Source organism: Tamandua tetradactyla, chromosome 1 (genome assembly GCF_023851605.1).
Source record: "Tamandua tetradactyla isolate mTamTet1 chromosome 1, mTamTet1.pri, whole genome shotgun sequence".
Taxonomy (NCBI): Eukaryota; Metazoa; Chordata; class Mammalia; order Pilosa; family Myrmecophagidae; genus Tamandua; species Tamandua tetradactyla.
Genome location: NC_135327.1, coordinates 73,840,633 through 73,862,559, shown reverse-complemented (window position 1 = coordinate 73,862,559; position 21,927 = coordinate 73,840,633).

Here is a 21,927-nt window from a genome sequence, read left to right as displayed (position 1 = left end):
CAAAATTGAGAAAATAATAATATCCTATGTTCCTGGAACATCATATATTATATATGTATAAATGTATATTGAAGAGAATACACAATTTATGCCCAAATCTAAATAGTTAGTCTACTCCAGAACTCAACTTCCAGTCATCTATGCCATTTACTTTTCTTGAGAGCTCTCATCTAATCCCATGACTTTAAATACCACCTCTATACTAATAACTCTCAAATTCCTTTATTCAAACTGATCTCACCCCTGAACTTGATTTATAAATCCAAATGCCCATTCATTATTTTAACTCGGATATCTGGGCATCTCAAACTTAATCTTTTTAAAATCAAAATTCAATCTTCCAGCTGCAAGGCCAAAACCTTACAATCATCCTTTATGTCTCTTTTTTTCTTACAACCATCATGCAACTTATCATTAAATAACCCATGGATTCAATTCTTCAAAATACATCCTCCTTCATCCCACTAACCCTCACCATCTGCATCACTATCACCAAAGCCCAAAGCAACATCATTTCTTACCTGGACTGTCATAGATTGTATTGTGTACCCCCACAAAGACACGTTAAACCTCTGGTCTATGGATGTGAATCTTCAGAGATGCTATTGAGATGAAGGCAAACCAAATTAGGTCTAATATGACTGGCGTCCTTGCAAGCAGAGAAAATTTGGATGCAGTAAGAGTGAGGAAGAGACCGAAGGAGACAGATGGCCATGTGACAGAGGTAGAGATTGACTTATGGATTGCTGGCAAGCTTCCACCGGGAAGCTACAGATTTCACAGAAAACAAGGCCCTGCCTATACTTTGATTTAGCCTCCAAAACTGTGAGACAATAAATTCCTGTTGTTATGCCAACTGATGTGGAGGATTGAAATAGTCTCCTGAGGGTGTCCGTTGGTCAATTATCCACACAAATTCCAAGAACAGTTTTTTAAAATAAATTCCAGCTTGTGTCCTTCATCTACTTAAATCCTCCTTTGGCATTCAATTTAATTTAGCATAAATGTCAATATCCTTGCTTTAGTCTACAAGATTCTAGAGAATATCTCTTTCCCAAGATGTTGCAGCCTTTTTCAATCTCTTACACCACTATCCCTTAATTCTCACCCAAGTGCATGCCTTGTTGTACCTCAGGCAAACCAAAGTCCATTCTGATTGGAGGCCTTGACTCTTGAAGAACGTTCCTTCCCAGATACTCACATGGGTCCTCCCTCATTTCTTTCAGGTCTTTATTCAAGCCTCATCAGAGAAGGCCTCCCGGCCATCCTACCGAAGCCACAATCCCTCAATTTGTGCCTCTCTTGGCTCCTACTCTGCTTCTTTTCCTCCCTAGCTTTTACCACCACCTGACATGTATTGTTCTAGTTTGCAAGCTGCCAGAACATAATATACCAGAAACAGTACAGTTTTTAAAAATGGAAATTTATGAGGTTGCAAGTTTACAGTTTTAAGACCATGAAAATGTCCAAATTAAGGCAAGGCTATAAACATGTCACAGGAAAGATACCTTAGTTAAAGAAGACTGATGATGTTCGAGGTTTCTGTCTCAGCTGGAAAGGCACATAGTGACATCTGCTAGCTTTCTCTCCAGGCTTCTTTAATGGCTTCCCTGGAGCTCTGTCCTTTCCATTGGCTCTGTCAATTCTGGTGGTTCTGAAGCTTTTTCCAAAATAGTTCCCTCTTAAAGGGCTCCAGTAAGCAACCCCACCTTGAATGGGTGGAGACACATCTCCATGGAAACCATCTAATCAAATATTATCACCCGCAATTGAGTGTTTCACATTCCCATGGAAACAATTTAAAAGAATCCACCCAGTAACATTGAATGAGGATTCAAGGACATGGCTTTTCTGGGGTACACAATAGCTTCAAATCAGCTCACACTCCAGAAAAGGAGGCCATTTTATTGCTCATTGTTTTACCCCACCCCCACCCCAGGTAGTGCCTGACATATGACAGGTGCTGGATAAATGCTGGTAGAAGACAAGGAGAGAGAGATGGAAATGATGCCTGTTCCTAACATTCACTGGAGCTGCCAAGATTTCTTCCTTTCTGAGGCCTTGTGACTTTTTTTGTGAGCAGCTCAATATTTCTCAGGTGAATCTTTTTCTCTCTTTCCTTTTTTTTTTTTTAACTTTTTTTTATTAATTAAAAAAAATTAACAAACAAAACATTAAGATATCATTCCATTCTACATATAAATCAGTAATTCTTAATATCATCACATAGTTGCATATTCATCATTTCTTAGAACATTTGCCTCGATTTAGAAAAAGAAATAAAAAGACAACAGAAAAAGAAATAAAACGATAATAGAGGAAAAAAAATTATACATACCATACCCCTTACCCCTCACTTTCATTTACCACTAGCATTTCAAACTAAATTTATTTTAACATTTGTTCCCCCCTATTATTTATTTTTATTCCATATGTTCTACTCTTCTGTTGATATAGTAGCTAAAAGGAGCATCAGACACAAGGTTTTCACATTCACAGAGTCTCATTGTGAAAGCTTTATCATTGTTCAATCATCATCAAGAAACATGGCTACTGGAACACAGCTCTGCATTTTCAGGCAGTTCCCTCCAGCCTCTCCACTACATCTTGAACAACAAGGTGATATCTACTTAATGCATAAGAATAACCTCCAGGATAACCTCTCGACTCTGTTTGGAATCTCTCAGCCATTGACACTTAGTCTCATTTCACTCTTCCCCCTTTGGTCGAGAAGGTTCTCTCAATCCCTTGATGTTAATTCTCAGCTCATTCCAGGATTTATAAGACAGAGAATCTTGAAGGCAGCAAGAGAGAAGTGACTCATCATATACAAGGGATCCCCAACAAGACTAACAGCCAACTTCTCATCTGAAACCATGAAGGGCAGATGGCAGTAGGACATGTATACCCAAAGTGCCGAAAGAGAAACCTGTCAACCAAGACTCCATATCTGGCAAAACTATCCTCCAAGAATGAAGAGGAAATTAAAATATTCCCATATAAACAAAAGCTGAAGGAATTTATTACCAGAAGACTTGCCCTTTAAGAAATGCTAAAGAGAGTCTTTCAGGATGAAATGAAAGGACACTAGACAGTGACTTGAAACCCTACAAAGAAATAAAGATCTCTGAAAAGATAACCATATAGGTAAACATAAAAGCCAGTATCATTATATTTTTGGTTTAGAACTTCACTTTCGGTTTTCTATGTGATCTAAAAAGCAAATGCATAAAATTATGTGTCTATGTTAACAGGCACACATTGTATAAATATATAATTTGTGACAATAACAATATATGGGGGAATTGCAGCACTGTATAGGATCAGAGTTCTTGTATGCTATTGACATTATATAGCTATATTAGTTCAAGCCAAATTGTTATAAATTAAAAATTTTAATTGTAATCCCACTGAAACCATTAAGAAAATATCTTTAAAATAAATACACAAAAGGAAAGGAAAAAAGAATCAAAACAATTTCTACAAAAAAAAAATTAATGAAAAAGAAGGCAGTAATGGAAGAAATGAGGTACTTGAAAAACATGACATACCAAAAACAAATAGCACAATGGCAGAAGTAAGTTCTTCCTCATCAGTAATTGCTTTAAGTGTAAATGGATTAAACTCTCCCATATAAAGGTAGAGATTGGAAAAATGGATAAAACAACATTAAGTGTATGCTATCTGCAAAAGACTTGCCTTAGATTCTCCAACTATTATGGTAGATGTGTCTATTTCTCTTTTCAGTGTTTGCAGTGTTTGCCTCATGTATTTTGGTGCATTCTGGTTCGGTGCATAAATATTTATGATTGTTATGTCTTCATGTTGAATTGTTCCTTTTATTAGCACATAGTGTCCTTCTTTGTCTCTTTTAACTGTTTTACATTTGAAGTCTAATTTGTTGGATATTAGTATGGCTATTCCTGCTCTTTTCTGGTTGTTATTTGCATGAAATATCTTTTCCCAACCTTTCACTTTCAGCCTATGTTTATCTTTGGGTCTAAGATGTGTTTCCTGTAGACAGCATATAGAAGGATCCTGTTTTTTAATCCATTCTGCCAGTCTATGTCTTTTGATTGGGGAGTTCAATCCATTAATATTTAGTGTTATTACTGTTTAGGTAGTACTTTCCTCTACCATTTTGCCTTTTGTATTTTATATGTCATATCTAATTTTCCTTCTTTCTACACTCTTCTCCACACCTCTCTCTTCTGTCTTTTCGTATCTGTCTCTAGTGCTCCCTTTAGTATTTCTTGCAGAGCTGGTCTCTTGGTCACAAATTCTCTCAGTGATTTTTTTGTCTGAAAATGTTTTAATTTCTCCCTCATCCTTGAAGGACAATTTTGCCGGATATAGAACTCTTGGTTGGCAGTTTTTCTCTTCCAGTAATTTAAATATATCATCCCACTGTCTTCTCGCCTCCATGGCTTCTGCTGAGAAATCTACACATAGTCTTATTGGGTTTCCCTTGTATGTGATGGATTGTTTTTCTCTTGCTGCTTTCAAGATCCTCTCTTTCTCTTTGACCTCTGACATTCTGACTAGTAAGTGTCTTGGAGAACGTCTATTTGGATCTGTTCTCTTTGGGGTACGCTGCACTTCTTGGATCTGTAGTTTTAGGTCTTTCATAAGGGCTGGGAAATTTTCAGTGATAATTTCTTCCATTGGTTTTTCTCCTCCTTTTCCCTTCTCTTCTCCTTCCGGGACACCCACAACACATATATTTGTGCGTTTCATATTATCATTCAGTTCCCCGAGTCCCTGCTCATATTTTTTCATTTTTTTCCCTATAGTTTCTGTTTCTTGTCGGATTTCAGATGTTCTGTTCTTCGGTTCACTAATCCTAACCTCTGTCTCTTGAAATCTACCATTGTAGGTTTCCATTGTTTTTTTTCATCTCTTCTACTGTACCGTTCATTCCCATAAGTTCCATGATTTGTTTTTTCAGACTTTCCATTTCTTCTTTTTGTTCATTCCTTGCCTTCTTCATATCCTCCCTCAATTCATTGATTTGGTTTTTGATGAAGTTTTCCATGTCTGTTCGTATATTCTGAATTAATTGTTTCAGCTCTTGTATCTCATTTGAACTATTGGTTTGTTCCTTTGACTGGGCCATATCTTCAATTTTCCTGGTGTGATTTGTTGTTTTTTGCTGGTGTCTAGACATTTAATTACCTTAATTAGTTTATTCTGGAGATTGCTTTCACTTCTCTTACCTAGAGTTTTCTTGCTAAATGAGTTTGTTGTCTATCTGTTCTTTGACCTTCAGTTCAGCTTTTTCTGGACCTCTAGCTTAGGTTTTGTTCAACAGAGGATAATTTTTCAGTTCTTGTTTTCTTGTTTCTTGTTTTCTTGTTTCCTGATTGTATGGTGCCTTTTCCCTCCCCACACTTAGGAGGGTCTACGTAGATATTATAGACTCCAGCCGGGTTTTCCCAGACTAAACTGGCCTCCTGTCAGGGGGAAGGAGTCACCTGCATCAGTTTTCCCTGAGGGTGAGACCCAGCAGGTTAAAATACTTTTATGTGCAGTCTCTGGGCTCTGTTTTTCTTATCCTGCCCACTATGTGGTGCTTGTCTGCCTGCAGGTCACACCAGCAAAATATGTTATGGCTCCTTTAACTTTGGAAGGCTCTCCCTGGGTTCTGGGGAAGCTTGCAGCTGGTCCAGCTGGTCCCGACTGAGGTACGCTGTGTGTCCAGTCACTGACGTGGCTCCGGGAGCTATTCTGTACTGTTTCTGGTTATTTAGTAGTTGTTCTGGAGGACGAACTAAAATGCGCACATTGCTAAGCCGCCATCTTGGCCCCTTAGATATTCTGCCTGTCATGCAGGAGACCTGGATTCAATTCCTGGTGCCTGCTGTCCTTCGCCCTGCTCTGGGCTGGGCAGGCCCGGGTGCAAGTGCGGCTGGTTCACTCCAGTGAGGCAGTCGGGGTTCTGCAGAGAATCCTGTGACAGTGCGAATGGTATCCAATCCGTCAAATGACTCTCAAAGGGATTCAAAGCCACTTGGCGTGGTTAGAAGCACACCGAATCATCCGACCATGCAACTCTCCATGGAACACTCCACTGCTGCCCATGAGAAAAGCTCAAACTGGGCTTCTCTCTTTCCTTTTAATAGTATAGCCAAAGTCTCCTTATGTGACTTACAGCTAAAGCTCCCTAATGGATGCATTGTCCATGGGTTTCCTTTTCCCAAAGCAAACACCTGGTTACCTCCACCATCCCTCCTAAGGTGGACCTTCTTGTCACATTATCATTTCAGCCCTTCTCATCAAATAATGATCCAGGCACTTCCACCAATTAGATTTTCTGCTTTGATAAGTCCTTAACCTCTCTCATCATCCTTATGCAGATTTTGATCACCTCCCTTCTAACATTGGTCTTACAGTTTATGGATGCAGGTAGTGAAAATAACATATAACTAGAGAGAGAGAGACTTTTGCAAGGATAAACTATTTTAGATGCAGGTATTTATTGCTTTCATTTAAGGAAGGATAAAAAGAGAAATGAGAATCAGTGGAGCCATGTGAATGGAATCATTTAGCTGGAAGTTTTGTACCTTGTGCCTCTGTTTATAATAGCATGCAGAAAGGTCTACCTTTTGTCACATTCAAATTTTTACCATTAAAAAAAGATTTCAGGTCTCCATCTTAAAGGGTTTCTAAAAAGTTTAACAGTGTTCTTGAAGAAAACGGATACTTTTTATTATATTTTCTTACAGGCCTTATTAGATAAAGGCAGATGAGTTTAAGAGAATCCCACTCCCCAGCCCATTGGTATGCAACTGTTGATGCTCTTTCAACATATTAGCAGTTTACATATTGAAATAATCAATGTATGATTATAATTTTTATATCAGTTTTAAATGTTTTTACCACCTATCTTCTTGACTCTTTTCCACAGAGGATTTCATGTGAATATAGACATAACGACATTCATTAAGAACCTTTATTTATCACTTAAAATGATGTCTTTTGAGCAACATGCCTTCAAAGTTATGCCTACTATTGGATACTGTCTTCTGGGATAACCTTGCTTACAAACCACCTATCTTTTTCTTCACAGCTTACTAACTTGATTTAATTGTACTGAGCACTCAAAATGTGCAACACTAAAAATGAAAGTAGCAGGGGAAGAAGCCTAACTGGGGGAAAGTTATCAAAGGGAGGGGAGGTCCTTGCACCTGCTGTCCCTCCCTAAATCCAATTGTCTCTAAATGAGCAAGGAACTTTACTCTATGGGCTTATTTATTAGGGTGGATTGCCTCAATGTTCAATGATACTAATCCTTCTTGATCAAGATTTGGCTTCTTTTTCTTATATGGGAAGTCAAGGGTCAACATTGCTCTGAGGGCTTTGCCTGAACAAGTGAAATAACCCGACCACGATCTTAACTCCTGATAGCATCGCAGCTGGCTAATGCTTCACGCCACCTTCCAGCCACAAGGCTGGTTTCTCCTCAGTGCCTGTCTCCCAAAACTATCACTTATTAACCAGGGAGAGTGGGCAAGGGGGCACAGAAGTGAAGAACTTATCTGTCATCAGCCCAGATGCCTTATCTTACTGAGAGTGAGTAGATGTGGCAATTTAGAAATCACATCTATTCTTGTGAAAACTGTAGGACTTTCAACACCAAAACAGTCTACCTGAGCCCTGATCAAGTCTCATTCTTCTGTTTTTTCAAGGAAAAAAGAGAACTTTCCTACAAAATAAAATCCCCTATGCACAAGTTAACATATTTTACCATTCTCAAAGCACTAAGTATTATATAATAAAAAGATAAATTTTGAAAAATATCTTCTATGAAAACATTTAAAGAAAAGGAAGCCATCTTCCTCCATAAGGTTTTCAATTGCCAGGAGGAACAGATTGTACTGCTTCCCTGGAATCCAGGAGGGGCTGGAATGTCTAGTACAAGGCCTGGCAAATGGATTCTGAAACAAAATGGCACTCATTGAAGGCTGGTCAGGTAAAGAAACAATTCTCCTTTCTGATGCTCTCTCAGCTTGCTACTTTCCCATGTCCCTTCTAACATGGTTTTAAGTTAGCTCATATAATGTAGCTGCTGGCTGGAGTAGTGGCTTGAGAGCCAAAGGCAGTTGAATGAAATTAAGCAGATTCATTTAAAAATTCAATGAACAGAATGCCACCAGCAGCCAACAAGGGAATTAGTGGGAAGCTGGTGAATCTCAGCAGCCCCCAGCCTCTCCCAGGTGGCTGCAGGGAACCAACAAAGCACAAAGCCAACCTTTTTGTAGGAAGGACTGGTATAAGTTCGCTACCCATCTCTCCCCACACCTGGCCTTCACTGGAATGTCCTCTACATGCCACCAGGCCCTGTAATCCCAGTAGGGGGGTCACAAAAGAGAAAAAGTACCTAGAAAATCCAGATCCTGTGCCAATTTCAGAATTAGCATAGTAGCTTTTGACACATTTAGAGCAGGTCCATTGCCTTCCACTGCAGAAAGAGAGCCTTTAGACTTGTGGAATCATGGATTCTGAGAGTTTGACAGAACTAAGTGGCTAACCTAATTCCTGTCTTTGAGTTGCCTCTCCAGTATCTGATTCAGAGCTCAAACACCACCACCCCACCACCTGTGAAGCTCTCCTTTCTCAATGTAGCTCTTTCTATCTGATGTAGCTTTATGAGAAATGCTACTTTGTATGGATTTCAAAATGCCTTCATAGTTACACATTTTTTCGCAGTAAGTCTCACTTTGGTCGTGACTTTTCAAAGTGAATTTTAAAAACCTTTTCAAGTTCCTTTGTATTTGCTAAATCCAAATCATTCAAAGATTCCTGTTTTTTTATATCTTAAAATTAGTTTCCTTCCAACCTCTCATAGGACATCTTGGTTATGTTCTTTCATTATTTATATTTCCTTTTACAGTCAGAGGCCATTAGGTATTTCCTATATCAGTCTGGATCCCAACAGAAAATGGAATAATTCATGATAGGATAATTTACAAGGCGGCTAATTATAAAAGTGTAGGTTTGGAAAAGGAGAATTACAGAGCCTGCAGCAGCAGAGATGTTACCACCTGGAAAGGATTGTGGAAGGCAGAAGATGCCACAACCTATGGGGAAGAAGAGACTTGGCTTTGAGAAGAGCAGAAATTTTAGAAGGCGGGGCAGAGTCAGCATCAAAAGAAAGATGGGATCTCAGGGAAGAAATACCCTGGCCTGACCCTCCTCTCTCTTTTCTGAGATCTGTGAGCTCAAGGGAGTCTGTGAGGCAGTCTATAAACAAGTACTCCCAAGGGACAGAGGAGGACGGTGAAGGGTGGAACAGGTCTGGGGATGAGTAAGTGTTCAGGGCAGAGACAATTGGACTGTGAAATACTTGTTCTTCTCCTCAAGTAAAATTATTTTTAGAATATCTTCACATCTCTTGGGCCTCTTGCTATCCTCCTATCTTTGTTTCCTATAGCTGTTGTAACAAATTAACCCCAACTGGGGGCTTGCTACTATAGAAATGTACCCTTTCACAGTTCGGGAGGCTAGGAGTCTTAAATCAAAGTGTTGAAAGGACCATGCTCTCCTTGAAAGCTGTAGGGAAGAATCTTTTATTGCTTCTTCCTAGCTCCTGACTGTTACCAGCAATCCTCAACATTCCTTGGATTATAGCAGCATAAATCTATCTCTGCCTCCATCTTCATACGGTTGTCTTCTCCCTGTGCCTCATCTCCTCCTCTTATAAGGTCATGGGTCATATTATGTTAAGGGTCCACCCTACTCTACTATATACTCATTTTAACCAATTATATTTGCAACTACCCTATTTTCAAATAGTATCACACTTACTGGTATCGAGGACTAGGATTTATATATATCTTTTGGGGAACACAATTCAACCCATAACACTTCCAACTTTCCATATCATCCCTTGGATTCTTGTCTGTTCAATGGACTTTCTGAACTGTGTCTTCTTATAATCTTGTTGATACAGCCTAAGAGGATCAGCCTTCTTTCCCCAGTAATCACAGATCATAGCTTCACCTAGTCCCTCCCTCCTCCAACTCCTGTCACTCCCCTGTCACCAAATAATTTGGGAAAAAGGAAGAAGTTGAGAGGTAGAACAGGAACTCTGAGACTGAGGCCTGTCTAGACCAACCTGGCAAGTTGGTGGGTCAACCATTCCCAGAGTCCATGGACCTGAGTCTAATTATGAGGGAGAAGATTTGCAGTCAAGGAGTAGTGGCAGCTGGGATGCATAAGAGCTAAGACAGATGCTGATCCCATGGAGGTGTTCTCTAGCCTACAGTCTAGGTCTCAGCTTAAATACAGGTATGACAGAGGGAGAAGCAGGAGGGTGATTTTCATGAAGAGTTCTTGAAGGTGATAATAGAGGTCACAGTCTGGAAGCAATACACCTACTGTGAGCTGCTGTGAGGAAAATCAGCTGTGTGGTCCACAAAGCATGGTCGTGTAGAGTGTCAGGGCAGCAGACTCCACTGCAGTTCCAAGCAGGGACAGCAATGGCCAAAGGACAGTCTCCAAAAGAATGCCATTTTCATATAAGTGTGTAGGAGACATCTCTGAAGACCTCTGAAGCCTGAGATGGGGCAGGAGATTGAACAGAGGAGAGTGGAGTGAAAGAAGGGTGCAACCAACTGTGAATCCATCTGAGTAGATAAGCAAGTTAGAGAAATCCAGACTATTTGGCCGTTCCTCAGGATTAGGTCCATGTTAACAGTGTGCTTCACTTGTTTTGGGTGTTTTCTTTTGTTTTGATGGTTTATTTGTTTGCTTGTTTTATTCTACCTTTAAGAAAAGAAACTGGTACTAAACTGATCCAGAAACTGATCAGCAAATGTCAATAGTTGGTAAATCTGGGTATCTGGGTGGGGAACATGTTGGAATTCTAGGTATTGTGTCTGTATTATTTTGCCAACTTTCCTGTAAGTTAGAAATTGATCCAGACATTTTTTTTTAATTCAAAAGAATCCAAGTAAATAAATAAATAATAAATCGCCAGGTCCCCTGCTTTTAGCTGAATGATGCTTCCAGCAGCCGCCTCAGACTTGAAGTCTCACACCTCCTTAATCACTTGTCTGCCTCTTTCTAAAATGACTTCTCCTGCCCCTGTCATATTACATTCCCCATGCCTACTAGTTGCTCTCTGACAGGAGTTCTGATGGATATTATTGCTTGAGATAACCTCTTTACTTATCTGTGGCCTCAGCTTCCCTCCTGCCTGCATTGGAAGTCTTGTCACTGTCTCCGAGAGGGAGACCACAACTACTCCATCTTACCTTAGCAAAGGTACTTACCTACCAAATTTCTCTTTATTTATAGAGCCATGGAAGTCCAGACAATATTCTCCAACCAATATGCAGAAAATGATGTCAAAACAATCCCTGCCAACATTTCACTCTGCTGCCTCTCAGGTAAAATTGTCTCTCACGCCACCTGCAAGGTGACGCCTCACAAATCCACCTGCGGAGGTTAAATTGAATTTGCTCATTTGATGACTCACATCTCAAAGGCTGGAGAAAAGGTACTCACAGGGTTTGGTGAGGGGTGCCAATAAAAAAAAAGTCCTAGTTGAAAGGCTATGAACTATGTGAACAAGAATTCAAAACAATTATCAGCATCCTCAGAAAAACTCCCTAATGGTGACAAGATTTCCTTTTGGTCCAGAATGAACTTGCAGCCACCTGGATGATGGCTTGTTCCAGAGGACTCATCACAATGCATAATTGTTTGTTGCCTTTCCCCCAAAAGGCTGGAAAGCACTTGAAGGGCCGCATGGAGCCTATTGCCAAGGGTTAGAAACTCACTTTTAGAAATTCAAACAAAAGTAGGTGGGTAGAGGGAAGTGGAAATATTTACCCAATTTCACTTATCATGAAATATTTTACTTTTATCTCACTTCTTCAGAGGGAGAAATCTGTCAAGATTTCAATCCAAGTTATCACTGGCCTCTCTTCCACCATGCTGCCTTCTGCCTTCTCTGGTTCTCTCCTCTCCAACTAAGAGATTATGGGTTTGCCGTCAGATGGTGTATACACTGACAAAGTTGTTGAGAGAATGAGAAATATAGGGGAAGGAAAATATGCAGTTCCTCATATAGTTTATCTGTACTATCTTGTGTTTATGTCATTTCTCAGGTTTAACAAAACTATCCACTTAACAATGTCTTTCAAGGTCTACCAGTACATTTTAGGGCTCCAGAAAATAAACTCATTGTTGGAAATGAATGACCACTGCAAAGGGGCTTAAAATGCCCCGTGCCCTATAAATGGTCTCTTGGTCTTCCATCATTTGACCTCAGCTTCCTTCTATTATATTCATATGTTTCCATTTCCCTCACTTCCTGTCTGCTGGCTTTGGCTCTTTTCAGCCAAAAAGTCAACAGCCTAACATTTTCCTGCTTTGGTCAAAGATCCCCCATGGTGACGTACCGTGTGCTTCGACCTTTTTATTTTCCTTCTTCTTTATTACTGATATTTAATTCAAGACTTTAGTGAGACCTTTTGACATTCCTCTTCCAAGTTTACCATGTACCTGACAAGGCAATGGCCTATTTTAAAGCTTTGCAGCATGCTGAGCACAATAAATGAATCATTTCTCTGCTGCTTATATGTTTGGGTACAATGAAAGCTCTTGAGAAGAAACAAGTCTTTCCAAGTCTGGCATTTATTATCAATATCTGTAGCTATTAAACCAGGTTACAAGCCTTTTGGAAAAGACTTACATACCTATGACTTTTTTTTGTCTTTCTAACAAATACAATTTGTGATTGCTGAGTGTTCTTTCCTAGCATCATGAATAATACACCAAGGATAATAGATTGGACTCTAGTTTTTATTTGAATATTGTTTTTTTGGCAGCAAAATGAAAAGTATGGTTTTCCTATGAAAGAGATACTTGCCTGTGGGTGAGCATCACTGCATCACTGTGCACAGACCCCTATGAAGCACCCCTGAAAGGCCAGGCACAGGGCTATAGTCTTTGTGCACCATCACATGGAAGGACCACATAACATTGCATTCTGGGAAAATCTTCAGAGAGCAGGTCAAATGACATCCTCACCAGAAAGAGCTTTGTGTGAGCTTTGAAGACAAAGTCAAACAGATCTTTTCACATTTCATCACTTTAACTTGTTACAGCAAACATCTTATTCTAGCATTTGGATCCATAAGCATGGCCAGCACAAATGAAGTCACGTTTTAAGATTAAAAATTAAGCAAAACACAAGCTGTGATGCTGCTCAGTATACAAATATTTTCTGTACTATAGCAGTACACTTTTGCTTTCCAACAATGACTTGGAAAAGAGAGAACAATCCATGATGAATCAAGACTGAGGTCTCGCTGCACTCACTCAAACTGTTATGTCCCAGATTTGGAAAAGCTAAATCATTCAAGCTGCATGGGTCTTTTTGTGCCTTAATTATGGACATGTGTGAAACACCTTTGGTCTCACTTCAGCTGGCTCAAGGAAGCTTGGCTGACTAGATTGTTTCAGCTCTCTTGGAAGCTTATAAACAAACTGAGAATTATGTCTTCCCTGGACCACACTTTGCTCTGTTAGTGGTTCCTCAGGACCAGAAAGTAAGGCTATCTGCCAGACTCTGACAGTGACCCAGAGCTGTGTGCCATTTGGCTTACCAGTACTGGCAAAATGTTTACTTAGATATTCACAAATCCATCATGTGGGAATCGGTCTCAGAGAGGAGGAATGATGGAGCTGGCAAAGACCAACACATCATCTTGCCCAGCCTCCTTTCAGAGATGTCAGAGTCAGTCAGAAGAATATAAGTCAAAAGAAAAAACTCCTCTTAATCCTTCTTCATTCACCCACCAAAACAAATAGAATTAAGCATGCCTAACACCAAGACTCTTTAAGCAGACATTTTTTAGCTATGAAACAGGCAGAGACATAAGCAATAGCAAAAAACACCAGAACTTCCCGACCCCCACTTCTTGCCTTCCACGTGGCTCATGGAAGCTGTTTTGATAATTATTCCGCTAGAGAGATGACAACTGCCTCTAGACTCCTGAAGCTCAGTTGATTTTTCAGAGGAAAGGCCATGAAATTTAATCAGGTAGCAAAGTAAACTAGCTGGAAGAAATGAATTGAAAGCAGAACTGTGAGAGAAATAGAAAAGTTATTTTGTCGTTGTTGTTGTGGTTTTATCATCCCCTTTTGCATGTACTCACTCCCTCACTCACCAGTATTGCCACAATTTGTCTCTCCTGCTGCTTACCTTAACCCCTGGGATCATCTTCTAGGCTTCTTCTCAAAGATCCATTTTCCCAGGGTATTAAAGTCAAAGCTGGGGCTCACTCCTAAATAATATATTTTATTGCCACCCAGCACTAACTCATTAGGAGCAGCTTCCAATTTCTTATTGATTGCTCTGTTTTGTCTTGAAGAAATTATACCAGTTACTCTAAACCAGAGAAGGAAGCATATGCTGATAAGCGCAAGGATTTATGTACTTCACGTAGTGGAAATGGTGCCTCCCAGTGATAATGTAACTTATCACTTCTCTTTATTTCATTATTAAGTTTTTTTCTCTTGGGGTGTGGTGTATGGTCTGGGAATCAAATCTGACCTCCCTGATGGAAGGCGAGTCCTTAGCTTTTACAGATGAAGTTCTGTAGGCATTCTGTGAACATCTTCAGAGATCTTTTCACTAGAAAGGAGCTTTGATAAATTGTGAAGACAAAGACAAATAGGTTTTTCTTTAGACATGACTTGGCTAAGGTTACTTGGCTACAGAGTGGTAGAGTGTCACCTTCAACACCAAACTTTCGTCTCCAAGTTTAATATCTCTCCCCACTATACTATGTTGCCTTCTTTAATTTTGTGGCCAGTGGTTATTGAGGGCCTCTAACGTGCCGATCACTGAGATACGTGCTGAAATTCAAATATCCTAAGACATAATTTCATTCCTGCACTTGTAGCTACCTGTAAAAAGAGGTGAAGGCAGTGATGGGGCTGGGGGTAGTGTGCAGAGGCACCAACTGGAAGATCTGTGCCACTGCTACCTAAACTGAAATGTGACTGATAAATAAGAGTCAAACAAATACCTCCTGGTGAAATGAATGTTTCCGACAAAGGGTCAGCAGGAGCAACAGCAGGAAAGAATACACTATGTGCTGTTTGCTAAGACAAAAAAAAAGTACTAGCCAAGGGACTTAGGACAGGATAGAAGTTTAAAACTTGAGCATGTATCAGAATCACCTCAAGCGTTTGTTGAAACACAGATCATTCCCCACCTTTCCCCAACCCCCAGAGTTTCTGATTCAGGAGTTCAGGGGTAGGGCTTGGAGAATCTGCATTTCTGGAATGCTCTCAGGTGATGTTGATGCTGCTGGTCCTGGGACCACACTTTGAGAAATTCTGGGATTGGAGGCCAAAGAGGAGAAAAGGGACCGAGACATGAGAGCCAGCTTCTCTTCTTGTATTAGAGGTGCAAACTACACATCTGACCTTCATTTCACAGATTGTCATTGGTAGTAATGAAGTAGATGAAGTATATATGACTCTTGAATTCACACACCTTTAGATTTCCTCTTTTCTATCCTGAGAGTAATCTCAAAACCTGTCCCCTCAAGGGCACTGAAGACATTTTGCTTCTGTCACTCTTTTTGATAATTTAGAGGAAGTTTACCTAATACTTTTATATGCACTTGTAGGAATTCACTTTGCCTTAACACTAAAGCAAATAGCAGTTGCCTAGGAAAAGGGAAAATAACTCAAAGGAATTAAGCAACAAGGGGAAATTCTTAAGCATTAGCAAAAAAGAAATTGAGAGTCTGATCCTGATGATCCTACATAAAATACTGAACCAAGTCAGTCCTCTAGCTTTGCTAATAAGGATAATCACATATCACAATAGCACTGATACCAATAATACAGATAATAATTTCAAACCTTTTCCTGCTAGATCCAAGCCAGTCAACAATACCCCCAACATTCTGTATTACAAAATGTGCTTTCTTCCTTATTTATTTGCTTTCTGCATTTGCACTACATGTGATGTCATTGTTAAAAAGTATCTTCAAATCTATATTCTACTATTTAATCCTCTTAATGGCTCTGTCAGTAAATCACCTGGATGGCTATTATCTTTGATAGAGAAAGTATTTCATGCATAGAAGTTAGCTATGAAAGATCGCTTGTAAACATGGCCCTACTGGCTTTGAGGTTGGGCCTTCTGGCTTATAACCTACCATGTCTTTACTTCTCTAACCACAAACTTGCAATTGATAAAAAGAGATTTGTGAAGACCCTGGCCCACTTGATTGTCCCACTAAAAAACTGATTTTTCTCTAGGCAAACTTTTTAAATAGCGAAGGAATAAAAGCTAATCCTTGATTTCATACATAATGTGATCTTACCTTTTTTGGAAGATTTCAAAGGGGAATAAGACAGTGATTAGAACCAGCCCCAAGCACACTTAGAAACTCTGATATATAACACAAGGCAGCACTGTAGTGCAGGGAGAGAGGGGCTTTGCAATAAATGACATAGGAACAGGTGAGAGCCCATTTTAAAAATGAAATGGAAGTCCTACCTCACAGCATATACAAAAAGTGGTTCCTAAAATGAACAACTTCTGCCCATAAAAATGTTATAAACAGAATAAAATTCAAGTCACCAAGCAGAAGATACTTCTCCTATGTATATCACACAAATGACTCATATCCAGAATATATATAGAACTACAAACTATTAAGAGAGAGACAAACAAAGTGGTTGAAAATTGGAAAAAATATTTTGAACAGCTACTTCACAGAAAAAGGAAATCCATTTGACCAATCAGTATTTTAAAAACTGCAGAGCTTTATCAGTAATAAGTGAAATACACTAAAACAATGACATACCACTATACTCCCAGTGGATTTGAAAAAAGTCAATTGTATTTTGACACTTAGTATTCATAAGGCTGCTACCATGAAAACCCTTATCCACTGCTCCTAGGAGTATAAATTGGTATAAATTCTTCAGAAAGCTTTTTGACATCATCTGATGAAGTTGAGGATGCATATACCCTATGGCCAAAAAAGTATAATTCTAGGGTACATTAAGTTAGGTATCCCAGAGAAACGCATAAGCAAATGCACCCCAATACATGTAAAATAGTATTCCTATTATTCAGCCATAAAAAAGGAATGTTTTGATACTTGCAACATCAAAGATGAACTTTGAAGACAACATGTTGGGTGAAATAAGGTAGTCACAAAAGGACAGGTATTCTAAGACCTTGTTGATGTGAAATAATCAGAATCAGCACATTCATAGAGTCAGAAACTAGGACACAGGTTACCAGGGGCCAGAGTGGGGATAGGGAATTGGGTGATAATGCATAGTTGGCACAGAGTTTCTATATGGAGTGAGGAAAAATTTTTGTAATAAATGATAGTGTTGGCAATACAACATCATGATCATAATTAACAGTAATGAATTATTTATTTGAATGTGGCTAAAAGAGGACATTTTAGATTGTATATATGGTGTCAGAATAATTTTTTTTAACAGGAGAGGATTGAAAGTAGTACATAGGTTATCTAAATTAAGTTGGATAAATAAATCGTGGCATATTCATACAATGAAATATTGCAGATCAATGATAATAAATGAAAAATAAACAGCAGCATGGATGAATCTAATGCACTTAATATAGAAAAGAAAAGGATCTACAGTATGAATCTACTTCTATAAAATAAAAATTGACTTAAAGAACTATATTGGGAGGGATGTATAGAGGGAGATGGTGAACCCTAAAGAATGGCAAGAAACTAGCACAGAAAGTCAGACAACAATGACCTCTGTTGGAAAGAAGCATATTGTAATGGAGAAGGAACATTCAGGGCATCTGTGCCAGGTTTTCATGAGAACCAGTTTCATGAGTGTACAATCTGCTCGTATGCTTAGAAGGGCTCTGGGCTTGGTTTATTTCTCTGCTATCACCATCTTGAAATTCTAAATGATTTTTGAACAAGAACCCCCACATTTTCACTTTGTACAGATTACCACAAATGGCATGTATGGTAGATTCAGGTGACAACTTGGCTAGGTAAAGGTGCCTAGTTCTCTTGCTGTGGACATGAGCCAATGTCATGTGAACCTCATCTGTTGCTGATTACATCTGCAGTTGGCTAGGAGGTGTGCCTGCTGCAATGAATGATGTTTGATTTAATTGACTGGTGCTTAAATGAGAGAGCTCAATGTAGCACAGCCCAAGCAGCTCAGCACACCTCATCTCAGCACTCACAGCTCAACCCAGGCCTTTGGAGATGCAGAAAGGAATCATGCCCAGGGAAAGTTGCTGGAACCCAGAGGCCTGGAGAGAAGGCCAGCAGAGATCACCCTGTGCCTTACCATGTAAGAAAAGAATCTCAGTTGAAAGTTAGCTGCCTTTCCTCTGAAGAACTATACATTAACTAAATAAATACCCTTTTATTAAAAGCCAATCCATCTCTAGTGTGTTGCATTCCAGCAACTAGCAAACTAGAACAGCATGGCAGCCCTGGTTTTCATTACTTGGGCATTTTTTCTATAAACTGTTCCTTCATGTTCTATGCACTTTAGGGAATGTGTGTTATAATCCACAAGAGAAAAACATTATTAAAAATTTGAGTTGGAGTGAGAGGCACCAGGGCATGTGTATGATGTTAGTTGCAATGTCCTTATCAGTTGTCCTGAAAATTTTATCAGGAAATCTTTTCCAGCAGTCTTCCTTGATAAGGACTAAGGGACAAGTTGTATCACTCTTCTAGTTCTACAGATGTGTGAACCCTCTGTACATAGGTAACAGGAGTGTTTTCAAGGCAATTCTCAATCCACAATTTTTAAATATGTCTTGCTATCACCTCCATTGAGACACTGGACATTTTCCATATTTATTGATATATATTTTCTGAATTCCACAATTTATTTGAGTATGATTATTTCACAATTGAATACACTGATGATTTGTTTAAGTTGGAGAAAAGATCCAATTGTATCATAATTTTTTTCATTTGGATATGTCTATAATTGGCTATTCAGACAAAGATGTAGAGCCCAACTTTCAAGATAGCTTAAAGCCCATTTTATGGGTCCTTGAAGCAAATGAGCAGGGCCATATGACACTACTCATGTGTTTTAGTTTCCAAGCCTATCTAAAGAAGATACCATGAAATGGGTTGGCCTAAACAGTGGGATTTTATTAGTTTACAGTTTGAGGCTGAGAAAATGTCCAAACCAAGGCATCATCAAGGTGGTGCTTTCTTCCTGGAGATTGGCTGCAGGTTATCCTTGGCTCCACTGATACAGGACAAGGCACATGGTGCCATCTGCTGATCTTTCCCTTCTCTTTCAGATTTTGTTGATTTCAGCTTCTTGCTTGCATGGCTTTCTCTCTCTCTCTCTCTCTCTCTCTCTCAGTATTCATTCTGTTTATAAAGGGCTCCAGTAATAGGAGTACCTCCCATCCTGAATGAGGTGGATCACATCTTAACTGAATAGCCTCATCAAAAAAATTATGCTTATAATGGTCCACTCCCTGCAGGAATGGATTAAATTTAAGAACACGTCTTTTTTGGTGCATTCCACTTCAAACCACCACATCACATCTTCTGTTCTTATTTGCACTTGGTCTTCATAGCCTCATTTGCTAATTTTTTGTTTTATTCCTCTACCTTATGAAAACTGTTTTAAATCAATTCTGGAATACAGCAGGAAGAAAGCACAAATAAATAAAGAATTGGTAAAATGAAAGTCAAAAGATCCCTAGGATAAGAGGGTCTCCATTAACCAAGTTATTTATTTTACCCTGGAATGTTCAAGAGGAATGACTCTGAGAAGGAAAGTTGTTGATCCTGTGGCTACACTAATTGTGGAAAGAGAAGGACCCTATAGCAAAAAGTTCTAAATGGCTTAAGGTCACACAGTGGGTACCCAGTAACACCTTTCATGGGTGGTTGGGCTGCCCCAGGAAGATCCTGGAACAGTAGAGAAGAGTCCAACGCTGCAGTTCTGGGACAGGGGAGGGCAATCTTAACATAAAAAGTATAGGATACAAGGGGGTGCAAGAGTAGTTCAATGGCAGAATTCTCTCCCACCATGCAGGAGACCCAAGTTCGATTCATGGACCATGCACTTCTTGAAAACAAACAAACAAGCAAACAAAGAAAGAAAAAACAAACATACAAAAATCCAACAAATGGTGCTGCAATAACAGGATACACACATGGAAAAAGAATGAAATGTGACCCTCACCATACAGCATACAAAAAAAAAGTTACAGCATACAGAGGCAAGAGTCAGCCTACGAGGACTTCTGAATTCATGTTCAACCTCCCATTTAGGAGTTTAGGAGCTTATCATCTTTACTTTCACTGTTACATAGTAGAGGCTGATTCCAGCTTGAGTGTAACTGGCATCCACCACTAGAATTTGCATACGGCTAAAGCTCCCAGGAGGGTGGCTGTGCAGTATCCCCTACACCCACAATTGTGTGGACTAAACTGAACTGGGAACGAGTTTACAGATATCCCCACGATGCTTTGTCATCTGGACTTTCTCCAGGAAAACTGGAGTAGCACATACGTCAGAGTTATTTTGGTGATCTTCTGCAAGTTTCACTCCCAGGTTCTTAAGTAGGAAATTGTCGGGAAAGTTTACATGCCAGTCTTGGGCGTTTTAACAACTTCTCCTATAAATCTTGGGAGAGTTGTCTTTGGTTTTCTTTGTTGTTGTTAGTCTTATTCTCTATTTTAATTTTCTATGTACCTAAGTCTCTAGAGCAGTATATGGGACCGAGCAAGCCCACAGAAAGGACACATTAAGAAAAAATGGACCCAAGTACTAGCCCAAGCTCTCCCATTAGGTCTCTATGTGGAAGTGGGCTGGGCATGTCACTTCTTAGGATACTATTGGCCAGTTTTCAAGATCCCTTCCTACCCTGGATCTTGAGATCAAACATCTTATAGATCCACTTTTCTAGAAACACCAGTGAGAATTCAAATAGGATTATGATTCACACCTAAGTGGGGTGAAAAACCAAAGTTAAATGAATATACTAAATATGAAGATGGGGTGGGGAGAGAAAGAAAAGAGAAAAGTCTGTCCTGAATGCAGAGGAACTCAAACACTCACAGGGTGTGAGCTTTTTAACTTTGCCACGTGGGTGGTGTGAAATAAAGAGCAAAAAGTAGGAGTTATGAAGAGGAGGAAAATAAAGTAAAACAAGTCACTCTGATATTTTGGCAGTTTATAAAATTTTCTTTAAAATGTTTTGTGACTCTAAAAACGCTTTCTGAGGAACAAGGCAGCAGAAGGTAGGACGATGTTTCCTAAGCTGAGGATCAGATGATCGAGTCTCCCACCCTTTATGTTTTGTCTCCCAGGCTCTATCTCCTGTACGGTACTGCCATTAGATGTAGCCATCCTATTTGTAATAATATGAGCTGACCAAATACTGAGACGTAACACAGGGTTACATTTGCAATCTGCCAGAAAGAATACTGTTGAAACCTGACTTAATCACCTATTATAAGGGCTGTATAATCCACAGGTAAAGCAAGGAAAGAGCAAGAGCGAAACTGCCTGAATTCTCATTATGGTTACTCGCTTATGACTTCAGCAAGTTACTTAACTATGTTGCTTCCATTTTGTCCACAGTAAAACAGAGATAATGGCCCATTCCTCAGGGGGTTTTATGAGGATGGAGTCAATACTCATAAAGTACTTAAAAGGGCATATGGCACATAGAAAGCACTCAGCAAGAGTGAGTGCTTTTGTGCCAGCTGTAGATTCTAGAGCCAGTTCCTTAAACTCTGACCTTTGTTTCCCACATTCATAAAATAAGGTTTCTAGCTCAGTGCTCCTCATCAAGATCAGCGCCCCTCATATCCCCCACCTCAACTCATCCATCAACACCAGTGGCTGCCTGCTACACTCAAGGCCAAATATACCCAA